The sequence below is a fragment of the Acomys russatus genome, chromosome 26, assembly GCF_903995435.1.
Source record: "Acomys russatus chromosome 26, mAcoRus1.1, whole genome shotgun sequence".
Taxonomy (NCBI): domain Eukaryota; kingdom Metazoa; phylum Chordata; class Mammalia; order Rodentia; family Muridae; genus Acomys; species Acomys russatus.
Genome location: NC_067162.1, coordinates 26,568,075 through 26,581,481, shown reverse-complemented (window position 1 = coordinate 26,581,481; position 13,407 = coordinate 26,568,075).

Genomic DNA, 13,407 nt, shown 5'->3' with positions numbered 1-13,407 from the left:
CCTTCCTTCCTCAGGGCTGTTAGTCTCTCCTTCCCACACAGGGGCTCTGGAGACAGGAGACAAAATGTAGGCTCCTGTCAGGGTCACCGCGCGAGCTGTCCATCCTCACTATTCCTGCTTCAGCCAACTGCTTTATGACAGCCATACACCTTTCCTGTTCCAGAAAGCCTACTGCCGCTTTCAGAGGAGCTGTCTACAATGATGGCAACCTTTCCTGCTTCAGCCTACTGCCTTCGCAGTGAACTCGTTGTAAATTTGGACACCTGGTAAATTACCCCTCAAGGCAGAAAAGTGGCCAGACCTCTGCTGAGACAGCTCCAGAAGCACCCCAGCCCCACTCTCTAACTGCCATCTCCAGCTCCTCAGCAGGACTCATCCTAGATTATTCTAATCTGGAATGAGAAGTCTAGACAAAACCCCACCAGTCTCTGAGCTTCTCTAAACTCAGGCTTGGAATCTCACCAATCCACACTCTGGAAATCCCTGTCCCAGAATGCTCTGCCTCCCTAAGAAACCCTATATAAAGGCTGTGCCTGCCCAGTTCCCTACTGTCTTCTCCGGGGAGCAGGGGCAGTTACTCCTCGATCCCTCCTCTCCTGCATGTGTCCCTCCAATAAATCTCTTTTAAGAAATTTACTGCCTGCTGTGACTCTCTAATTGGAGATGGAGAAAGAAGAGGAGGAGGAGGAGGAGGAAGAAGATGAAGAGAGGAAGAAGAAGAAGAAGAAGAAGAAGAAGAAGAAGAAGAAGAAGAAGAAGAAGAAGAAGAAGAAGAAAAGGAAGGAAGAAGAAGTGGAGCTTAGACTTCAAGGCTTCTTAGCTCCTCAGGTGTTTGGGGCAACCCTCCTCTGGGAGCTCTGTTAAGCAGGGCTCCTCTAAGAGTTGTGAGAGTCCTGGGCTCTCAAGCCTCAGGGTACCCTGGGGACACTATCCCATCCCAGAGCTGTGATGTTCTTGGACTTTCATGCCTCAGTATCCCACCTCAGGGATAGGATGCCTTCCCAGCCCTCAGAGTTGAACACCCTTCCACCTGAGTACCAGAAGCCAGGCCACACCCGCACTACAACAGTGCCTGTTCTGGCTAATAAAATCTTATTATGGCATTCAATCCTGGTGACTCCTGTACTTTTCGTTTGCTTGCATAGAAAATTTACCTACCTGATACTGTTTTATGCATAATCATCTGTCTACTACTCGTGCTAACTTTAGCTTTTATATAATATACCTTGAAGAAACATCTCTGTTCACAGTTCATCTCAGAGAGCATTCCTGAGTTCCATCACTACACAACTTTCTACCTCATTACCTCTTCCTCTGTTTAAGTACACTTTTTTTTTTCATGCAGAGAGCCTGGCACTTTGAGGACTTTGCTAAAACCACGCTCTTTCCTTTTTCTAATACGTGGTCTTTCTTTTTCTTTTCTTTCTTCTTTCTTTCTTTCTTTCTATCTATCTTTATTCCCATCTTCTTTCCTTCATTTTTTCTTTTTACTAAGTTGGGAACTTCTTATTTTCAGTTAAAAATCAGTGAAGAAAAGCACTTGCTGTAGAATCTAAAGACCTCAGTTTGATTATGACTCACATTAAAAGAAAAAGAGTATTCTCTCCATAAGACTGCTTACACACAAGTACCATGGAGCAGGCTGGCACACACACACACACAAAGACACAGATACACACACACACACATACATGCGCATACACACACACCACCACCACCACCACCACAACCATCACCACCACAAATAATAAAGTAATTAATAATAATAATAACAATAACAACAACAACAAGATTTTATTTGGACTCTCTGAATGTATTTATCAGGGGGAGAAAAAGCCAACAGATTACTTTGATGTTTAGCCTTATATCATAGAGCCCTTAAGTAGTATTCTATTTAAATTTCTTGCTGAAATGCAAAGAATGTAGAAACTTCCCAAGGGAGGAGAGCTCTGATTTGGGCCATAGATGTTTAATAGAGAGCACAAATATTGGTGGTGGGACTAGTAGATAGGAAAGCAGAGTAAGACTTGTAGTTGAACACTCTAAGTATTCAGCACCTTTGCGAGAGTTGCTTACTGTTAGGAAGGCATAAATCTATAGCTGATTTTCACGAGGACTTGAATGCAACTGAAGAAATTCACAACGAAGATGTTCAAACAAGTTAAAGGTCAATTTGAGAAATCTGGTTTATAAAAGCTGTCCCGTGGTGATGTGCCTGCCCTTCCACTCCCTCTGTCATTTTTCTTACCCTCTCAACAAATCTTAATCCTCATTTTTATATATTTTTTTTCAAGCTTAGAGTCCTCATCTATTTTTTTCCAGGATAAATTACATCTCACTCTTGATTCATCCCTAGCCGTATCTTTGGATAACTGAAAACCCATTCTTGTTCTCCAATAAAGACCAGAGAATCTCCTTTATATCCGGGAAAGTGGGGCACAAATCTACAACCATAATAGCTAGAAACCAGTTTTTTTTTTTTTTTTTTTAAATCATTCATCGTCACCTTCCCTCCTGTTTTGGTCTTTCAGGGTAAGAGAGAAATACTCATTACTATAAATTAATCATTTACTGCTTTTAATAGAGAAAGGTAAAGCATGTGGAGTTTTAACATCCATTCTGACTCCCTTTACAGCTACTTTAAAAAACTACAAAGTCATTACACCTATTTCAACACCATAAATATAGAAACAGACTCAAGGAGTTTGATTTGTCTAATTATCACACCTAACGAAGTTTTGAAGCTAATATCTGAACCACTCAAGTCTTTTGGGTACTTCTAAACAATCGTGAAAGGCCAATCTACACAAAACCAGAATTTTAATGTGACCTATGGTGGGAAAAAGAATGTCCCAAGTGTCTTTGCACTGGGGAAGTACTCCTGTACTTTCTGGATTGTCATACAGAATGAATTTGGAAAATAATAGAATTAACTGGTCAGGTGCAATCCCCAAATGAAAAATTACTCTTTTTTCAATCACTTCTTCACAGAGTTTCTGAACCTTTAAGGAAAATGGTTTTGGAAGGAGTTAAGAATTGGCGTAAGACTGGCACTCAAGTGCAAATTGCATGAGGCTTTATGATTTGGAGTAAATGGCTTCATATTACTGTGATTCCTGTCCTGAGAGCAAGTGAGACCCAGGCTGCAATACTTTGTAATTTGCTTTATTGTTTTAGCTAGAACCTGTTCATTAAACCATCAGTAAAATGTAGCAATTCTTTTACAATATTCTTTATACCACTCCTTTAAATTTTTAATTCTTTGAGTCTGTATAAACATCTATATATGTTTCCATGTATATGCACTTGTGTGTGGATGGTGGATGGGCCCATGTGGTTAGATCCCAGAGGTTAATGTCAGAAGTGTGGTCCTATATATATTTGTTTTTGATAGGAAGTCTTGTGAATTTCAGGCTTTCGTTTTACTATTGAACCTTCCAGTATGTGAGGTACTATATTAATTTGCCATGTAATTACTACTCACTGCTTCATTGAGGTGGTAGAGATCACACATATTGACTAACAATCTATTCTTAAATGTTTAGTACTCACAAAACTATAAATGGTATCTCAGTTTCTTATTTTTATGTATTTAATTAATTTATTTATTCAGTTTCCCCCATTCTATCCTCCTCTATGATCCTCCCTCCCTGCTATCCATACTTCCTCTCTTTCTCTTCAGAAGAGGGTAGGCCTCCCATGGATATCATCCAGCCTTGACATACCAAGTTTCAGTAAGATGAGGCACATCTTCTCCTATTGTGGCTAGACCAGATAGCCCCAGGTACAGGAAAGGTATCCACAGGCAGGTATCCACAGGCTCAAAGAGAGCCCCAATTCCCCCTATTGGGAGTTTTAACAGAAGCCTAAGCTACATAATTGTTACATATGTGCAAAGCGTGTAGGTCAGTCCCATGCATGCCTTCTGGTTGGCAGATAAGTTTCTAAGAACTCCTTTGGGATCAAGTTAGTTAACTCTGTAGGTTTTCTTGTGGTTTCCTTAACCCTTCTGGCTTCTATAATTTTTCCTTTCTGTCTTCCTCAGGATTCTCCAAGCTCCACGTAATAATTGGCTATGGGTTTCTGCATCTATTTCCATTAGTTGCTGAATGGGAGCCTTTCTGATGACAGTTATGCTAGGCTCCTGTCTATAAGAATAGTAGAATGTCATCAATAGTGTCAGGAGTGGGCTCCCTATAACACACGGATCTCTAGCTGAACCAGTCATGGGTCTGCCATCCCCTCAATCTCTGCTCTATCATTATCCCTGGACATCTTGTAAGCAGGGCAATTTGTTGGTCAAAGGTTTTGTGGCTGGACTGTTGCCTCAATCCCTCCACTGAAATTGTTGCTTAGTTACAAGAGATGATGTCCTGTTCAGGCTCCATATCACCCATTGCTGAGAGTCTTAGGTAAGGTCACCCTCCTAGGCTCCTGGGATATTAGACATTGTAGGTGAATGGTGTAAGGGGACTGGGTGGAGCAAGGGAGGGGATAGGAAGAGGATGGGGGTAGGACAGGATGAGAGAGTACTGAGAGAAACAACTGGAATGGGGGGAAATCTCTAGGATGAATTAGAAACCAATGGCAATATATCATATTTTTTTTTTTTGAGAAACGGTTTCTTACTGAACATGGAACTAAACTGTCTGGCTATCAGTTTCCAGATGTTCTCTTGCCAGTCTCCTCAGATGTTAGTTTATAAGCCTACGCCATCCTGCTCAGATTTCTATGCTGGTTCTCAGGTCCTTAACACATATTTCTTCCTTTCATTTTTAACTTTTTGCTGTAGTTATTTGACAAACCTCACACACAGACATTACTCCCTACACTTGCCAACACCAACAGCTACAACAACAGCAACAACAACAACAACAACAACTGCTACCACTACCATGATGACAATGACGATGATGATGATGACTACTACTGCTGCCGCTGCCGTTTTTACAAATTAGACTCCTAAGTGTATTTATTAGAGGAGGGGGGAAAAACCAAAGAGTAAGTTATTTTAGCCCTATCATTAAATCCTTTTGAGAAAATGAAAGCAGACACCTTGGAGTGCTGGAGTTGATTTAGAGCTACGACGTGTTCACATGTTAATTGCTTGCTCCATAGGGTTTTTATGAGCAAATTTTCACATATCCAAAAACGACATGAATCTTGAGTCCTAATACTGCTATGAGTCGTAATGTGAATGCCTGTGTTTTCTGATGGGTTTAGGTCACCCCTGTGAAAGCGGCATTCAGCCTCCCAGAGGGGTTATGAGTCACAGGTTGAGAACCATTGCTTTAAACAATCTTTTAAACATATTCCTCTATCAGTTTCTCTGTGTTTTCTTCTCTTTATGTTTTCCACCCGTTACGTTGCTATTATTCCTGCACCCTTCCAACCTACATCTAATATTACCCAGACACCTCCACTCCTTAATAGGAAAGTTAGTTGTCTCAACTTCCTGCAATCCTGTTTTATATCCCTAAATATCCTCACCTCAAAATGTTTACCTACTCTAATTATCAACATGTTGACAATATTATCTGTTTCTGACCATTCTTTATTGTCAGATTGCTTCTTTCCAATCCTAGAGTCTCTGACCGATCGCTGTATTTTTTATCACCTTCAGTACCTGTCCTTTTAAATACTCCTTTACAAATCTCCAACACTGGAGAAGACTGTTAAGTTTCTTGCTTAATGTAAAGGTGGGGTTTGAAGACGCATACAATGATGCAGTGTTTACACTGAATTCACTGTGCTAAACTCAGAATGACTCGTGACTGTCAGACAATCCTACCCTCTCGCCATCATCTATGCTATTCCTGTGTACTGTCTGTGGCAAGACAACAAGCCTGTCTCTTAGGATACCACTCACTGTAACAGGTGAAAAGCAACCACCCGAAAGCAACTTCTTTTCCACATATTCTTTGTGCTTTAGGTATGGAATATTAAGAATGGTACCAAGCTTTTACTTTGGGATGGGTACGCACAGGTGAGGGCTTTAAGACTAACACTTGTAGGACAGTGGCACATGCATCTCTGAGTTCAAGACCAGTCTAGTCTACATGGAGGGTTCCAGGAAACCCCAGGTTATACAGTGAGACTTTGTGTTAAAAACAAACACATGTCTTGGAGTGACTAGATTGTCAGTCAAAGAAGTTAAGCAGCCTGAGGACTACCGCAACAGTTTTTTCTCAGGATAAGGAGATAAAACTTCCTTGCTGTGTTATGGTTTGTACAGCTCCTAATTAATGATAACTTGATAATCCATATTTTTCCACATAAGCTCTGTTAAATAATATCATGTTCTGTTAAAACTACTTTAATTCCTATTACAATAGTCAGATATTACCTTGTTCCTTTTTATGCATTCTCCATTAAAGTCCTTCAAACTCTTTTCTTATTTCTCAAAGCACTTTCATTTATCCTTCTCAGTTAATGCCTATGTTCTGAAAGGAAGCTTCTACTTTCCTGTAAGGTCCATTTCAGTTAGCACCAAACACACACACACACACACACACACACACACACACACACACACACACACACACACACACACACAACACACACACACACACACACTTTCCTTTATGATTCTCTCACCTGAAATATTGATCATGTTCCCAAGACAATTTTTCCTAATAATGCCCCTAATAAGTCCTGAAGGTAATTGTATGTCCCTTCTTTTCATGAACCTGCCTGCCACAACTTCCCTCCTTTTCTTTATCTAACACTAATACATATCTTTTCTCTTTTTCCAAAATTTGGAATTCAACATCTCCTGTGTACTTCACTAGTGTTTTACTCTACTAGTTGATTGCAAAATAAACCTAGTAATTACATAATGAGATTCATATACTTGAATTCCTCCATACTGATAAGCATTTGTCTGTGCATTCCTTTTTTTTTTCAAATTTTATTTTATTTTATTTTTTTAATTAATTTATTCTTGTTACATCTCAATGTTTATCCCATCCCTTGTATCCTCCCATTCCTCCCCCCCCCCATTTTCCCATTATTCCCCTCCCCTATGACTGTTCCTGAGGGGGATTACGTCCCCCTATATATTCTCATAGGGTATCAAGTCTCTTCTTGGCTACTTGCTGTCCTTCCTCTGAGTGCCACCAGGTCTCCCCCTCCAGGGGACATGGTCAAATGTGAGGCACCAGAGTACGTGAGAAAGTCGTATCACACGAAAGCCTTCACTTACCAGGAAACTGGGACAGAGGGGGAAGGCATCCTATTGGGACTCTAAATGAGAGACGCATGGGAGAATAGCAAAATAAAAGGATCCAGAGGGTCCTAGAAATCTACAAGTAGAACAATATGATAGGCAGATTTGGGCCCAGGGGTCCCGCTCAAACTAAGGCACCAGCCAAGGACAATACAGGAGGTAAACTTTAAACTCCTTCCCAGATCTAGCCAATGGTCAGAATATTCTCCACAGTTGAGTGGAGAGTGTGATACGACTTTCTCACGTAGTCTGTGCATTCCTGTATGCTATCTTCCTTCTTATACCTTTGGATGAATTATCTGGACTCTCAGTTAATGGCGTTTTTCTTTTCCTACATATTATTTTTTATTCCTATAACTTAATTCAATCTTCTCAGTAATACCCATTTCTCTAATATGCCATCATTTTTCCTTTAAAAAAAAAGTCACAGTTATCATTATAAAAGCCTGGATTTATTCCCATATAAACCTATGCCTAATATATTATGTTCAAAGATCACTCCATTTCTATATTTTACTTTATAGCATCAATTTTCACTTGAACTCAATCCAGACTTTACCTTCTTGTCTTCCATATCTATCAAAACTGTTCTTGGAAAAGACCCCAGGACGTGTCATTTTTCCTAAACTCAACAGGAAAGTCTAAATCCTCACTTTCATGACGTGTTAGAGTTATTCAACCAATTCCTACCACTTTTCATCAGTTGCCCATGTATATGGTTTTTCTCTTTTTTTATTTAATTAATGTATTTATATTACAACTCAATTGTTATCCCCTCACTTGTATCCTCCTGTTCTTCTCTCCCTCCCGCTTTCACTTTATTCCCCTCCCCTAGGTTTATGATGAAAAGGGACCTCCTCCCCCACTGTATGATCATAGATTCTTCTCTACTCTCAGCATTTTTCCTCTCTCTACCACTTTAGTAGTCTTTTTTTTTTTCAATTAATTATAGTTAAAAAACAAACAAACCAAAAACCAAAAATGGAAACAAAACAACTCTCTTTCCACTGGACCTCTATGCATTCAGGTCTAGGCAACACCATTCAGTATGATTACTAGAATACTCTCTGCATTGGTTGTATCTCTTTGCCTGCTGCAGGATCTTCCTTAGCCTCAAAAAAAAAAGTTAATGAAACTACCTACCACTGCTAAAAGGTACGCACCTGATCTCATCTCCCAACTCTCACTTCCCCATAGTCACTCACTGTACCACGTCTGCTCCACCGCAGCACACTCTGCTTGTGTTTAATCTGTCCTCAATCACACCAGCACTGACTTGGACCATTTTTTGATTGTGACTATTCTTCTTCATGAGACCCTCTGTCCTGAGTATGTTCTTGTTCTTTATATCTCAGTCAATATTCCTCACAGGATCATCATCTGCAAGGCCAAAATGATCATGATCTAGCAGTTTCCTTTCATGCAGGGGTCTGTGTGTGTGTGTGTGTGTGTGTGTGTGTGTGTGTGTGTGTGTGTGTGTGTATGTGTGTGTGAATTCAAAGCCCTTAGTTTCTAGTAAAGATATCACACTTAGACATCTTCATTCACAATAATCATCTTTACACATTTAACTACACTGGTTATTTTGGCATTAAAACATACAAACAAACAACAGAAATAATCACAGAGGACACTCTCTATATTGACTTGCTGATTTGCCTATAATTTCTTTCTATCCCTCCCTACAACTATAATATAAGCACAGAAGAACAAAATGAGATTTGTGCTGTATTCATTATAGAAACCCTCGGAACGTTCTTAGACTAGTGTCTACTACAAAACAGACTGTTAATACTAACATAGAGCCAATGAATAAAACTCTAATTAAATGTTACAAACCGGTGTGTGATATTTCTGTAATTTATCAATGAAAACCTTTTCATTTCCTTCCAAGGGTGGAAAAAACTCTATCTTCTGTTATAAGAACATTGTAAAATTTTTTCATCTTTGTATTTGTACTTTCACACTTTCTTCTTTTTTCCTCCTATGGTTCATGTTAAAATATATATTAAATTTATGTTTGATGTATAAGGTACATTTTATATATAATCTTCTGAGATAAAATACTAATATTTTTAATAACTCTTTAAACATATGTGAAGTATCAAATGAGTATCCTTTAGTACTTCTTTTTGACAGACACTATGTTCTGTGGAATACATCTAAATATTTTGGGCATCTGACAGGAATGTTATGCTGTTATTAAACTCACTGGTTATTTTCACGGTTAAGCCTACAACCAGGAGAAATTATATGGTAGACAAATCCTCTGCTACAGAACTGGTTTCCCAGCCCCTTCATCCTTATTTCTCATTTCTTCTAAAGTCTTGTTTCTCATATCCTGGAATATCTAACTCAAAAATTAAAATTAAGCAAGTTTTTTTTTAATTTTCATCTATTATACTTGCAAAGCATGAAATATTAGCAGGTATCAAGAGGTTTGGGTCTTTCTTTTTCATTAATGACTTGCAAAGGAAAAATGCAGATTCAGTTCTTGACATGGTAAAAATGACAGGGTAAATTATCTTCATATAAGTAATGGCAGTGATGGGAATGCCTTGTGTGTGGGACCCTATGGTATAGCGGAACATCCTGTATCTCCTGCAGCTGTTTATTTCCTAGGGTTTCTAAAATCTTATCTTACTGAAGTGTGAAATAATGTTCTTCCTACATTTGTATTGGGTCTATATGAGAAATTCATGAAGCTTGCAGTAGTCTTAACTTTCATAAGAATAGATCATTTTAACCCTACCTTTGTTATGCTAAGAAAAATGTCTTTGAATGCTAACTTCTCTGCCACTCTGGATTATAGCAAATATAGTATTTTTATTAACTGTCAATAAAAGGTGTTCTATAAATTACTTCTTTTGAGGCTCTGAGGAGAAAATAGAAATTCTCACAGATTCTTTCATTATATGCATTCCCACAATATCAATATTAAGAAAGTCTTCATTTTTCCTTTTCCTTTATATATGTACACTGAGCAAATAATCTAGATACACTGAAAGAACTAACAGTGAATAAAAATTAAGAAATGCAGCTCAGGAGATTGCTGCTTGCCTTAATATACCTAATACTTGCCTTGCCTTTGTGAACTCTTGACTGATACTTAGTCTTTAGTGCTGTCTGCAAGCGAGTCAATACTGATGCATTTAGGAGTCACACTATTAAGGGAAAATGTCAGAATCTCAACACTTCTGAAATGAATGAGCAATTTTCAAAGAAAAACTTTCAGCAGGCAGAATTACAAGACAAAAAAACAAATTTCTCAGGGCTATTGGAGGGGAGGAGACAGACAGAGGGAGCACAACCCTGCTGAAACACACAGTGGAGATCTTAAGTCAAGAGTGATCAAATGCAGAATTCCCTGATGATGTCAGGAGTGGGCGGCCATATCTGCTTGCTAATTGGCCATTTTGGAAGTTAGGTACCATTCTTGCAACAGAGACAGGGGTAGGTGGCCTGTGTTATTTCTGTTGCCTGCATTTCAAAAGAATGAGCCCGGTGTCCTTGAGAAAGCCATTTCTGGAAGAGAAAGTGATTATAATGCCCTTCTTTTCATCTGCAAGCACCAAGTATGCACGAGGAGACCATACACCCATGTAGGAAAACCCCCTCATGCATGTAAACTCAATCAATTAATCAAAATAAAAAGTAAAGGAAATCACTTTTGGGGGAAAGAGTTGTTGGATTTAAAGCTATGTGCAAGTTGGCAAAGCCTTTCTTTGGTGGTGAACTTAGTGCCTGGTTTAACTGAAGAGAAAACGGAATTGCTTGGGAGGATCTGTCCCTTCTTGAGCACTTCTAAACTTTACCAGGATCTTACATGAAATTTTGATTAAGGGAAATTTCTTGCATATTGGGAAAAAGAATCACCAAAATAAATACCCACATTCCCATAAAAACTAAAAAAAAAAAAATTGATCCATTACTACCATTCCTATGATCCACATGTTTACTTGCTAGTCCAAATGCTCTGTTAAATATGATGTTGAAAATATTCTTTTTTTCTTTTGTGTGTGTGTGTGTGTGTGTGGGAATATTTTACTTTTTAAATTTTATTAATTTATTTATATTACAACTCAATTGTTATCCCATCACCTGTATCCTCCCATTCTTCCCTCCTTCCTGCTTTCACCCTAATCCTTTCCCCTAGGTCTATGACCAAGGGGGACCTCCTCCCCCACTATATGGTCATAGGCTATCAAGTCTCATCTTGGTAGCCTGCTTAATCTTTCTTTGAGTGCCACCAGGTCTCTTCACCAAGGGGAAGAGCACCAGAGTTCATGTCAAAGTCATTATGATCATTTCTAGTCCCATCCATTTGTACACAAATTTCGGGATTTCCTTGTTTTTAATAGCTGAGTAGTTTTTTTTTAATATGGCTGAAAATTATAGAGTCAAAAGTCAGTCAGTCAGTGGTGAGTTGGATTCTGTAACATGAGATCCCGTGTCATTTACCTCTAAGCCCTGAATTTACATCTCAAGAGAAACCCTTGGATCCTGGATATGGTATACAGATACAAATGCACATGGCTGCACAAACTGGGCTATCGTCAGTATTAGCAGAACAAGTACTTCAGCAAATATTTATCAGGTGCTCATCTATTTACACTCTGTAATCTGTCTTCCACATTCTCTACTAGAGTGATCTCTTAACATAAAAAATCTTACTATGTCACTATGCATTTAGAAGCCCCTAGTAGCTAGCTCTCCTGGAATTGTTTTGCTCCTTGGAGGACACTGTCACCAGATCACAAAGTGTAGTATCAGGGAGAGCAGTACTATAGGAAAACATGGGATTGGTTTTGTTTTGTTTTCTTTCTTTTTTTTAATTAATTAATGTATTTAATTTACATCCTTATCACAGCCGCATTCCACACTCTTCTCCCTTCCCCCTTCTCAGTAAAGGGAATCCCACCCAACTACCAACCCACCCCAGCACATCAACTTATATCAGGACTAAGGGCATCCTCTGAGGCATGACAAGGCATTCCAGCCAGGGGAAATTAATTCAAATGCAGACAATAGAGTCCATGTCAGAGATAGTCCCCACTCCACTTGCTAGGACACCCATGTGAAGACCAGGCTGCCCATATCAGTCCAGTTCATGCATGCTCTTTGGTTGGTGGTGCAGTCTCTGTGAGCCCCCATGGTCCTCAGTAAGTTGACTCTGTTGGTCTTCATGTGACGTTCCTGTCCCCTCTGGGTCCCTATATCCCCCCTACCCCCCTGTCTACCAAAGGACTCCCCAAGCTCCACTTAATGTTCGTATGTGTGTCTCTTCATCTGTTTCCATCTGCTGCTCAGACAGCAGGTATGCTAGACTCCTTCTACAAGCATTGCAGTACATTTACACAACAGAATACTACTCAGTCATTAAAAACAAGGAAATTGTGTTAAGCTAAAAAGAAGGATTGGTTTTCTAAATATGTTTAAACTGTTTTTCAGTGTTTCCAAATATTATATCTATGCAACTTGAATTGCCTCTTACTCTGCCTTGTGTTTGTCTTTGCAAATAGATACACGGAGGTTATTAGTTCCTTTTCATTAACATTGGCTACAAAAATATCCAACTTTCCATACAAATGACCTACAGATGATCTGATACTTCATTATCATATAATTTATACCAATTGAACCCTATCAGGTACTATTGCTGAAAGCACCAGGCCTTGAAAGAAGCAAAGAAGAAAGGTGATTTGGTTCTGGGTATTCTCTATGTATTTCAGCAAAGGACATTAATTTCCTCCTCCTTATTAGACTAACTTTCCCATTTATATCTTTTGAATTATTTATATGACTTCCTCACTTTTAATCTATTCCGAGGGTGGTTTGTGAATTACGCTGGTGTTTTCTAATTTTTTAGTGCTATATAATGTTCTGCTCCTGTTGCTCAACCTTCATATAGTATTTTGGGTTTGCTGAGGTAAGATGAGAAATGTCTTTTTGAGGAGTAGTAGTGTTTCTCTCTTCTGGAACAGCAACTGAAAAGTAATAATAAAAGCATATGTTTCAATACAACATTCATGTGAATGTTTTTTTTCTGAAGTAAAACACTGTAGTTTAAAAAAAAGTTGCATAATTTACTTCTGACTTTTTGGCATCTATTTGCAGTCCCTGAGGAAATGTGTTCTAGCTCAGCTTTTATCAGGGACATCTGAATTGACCACCGTGGT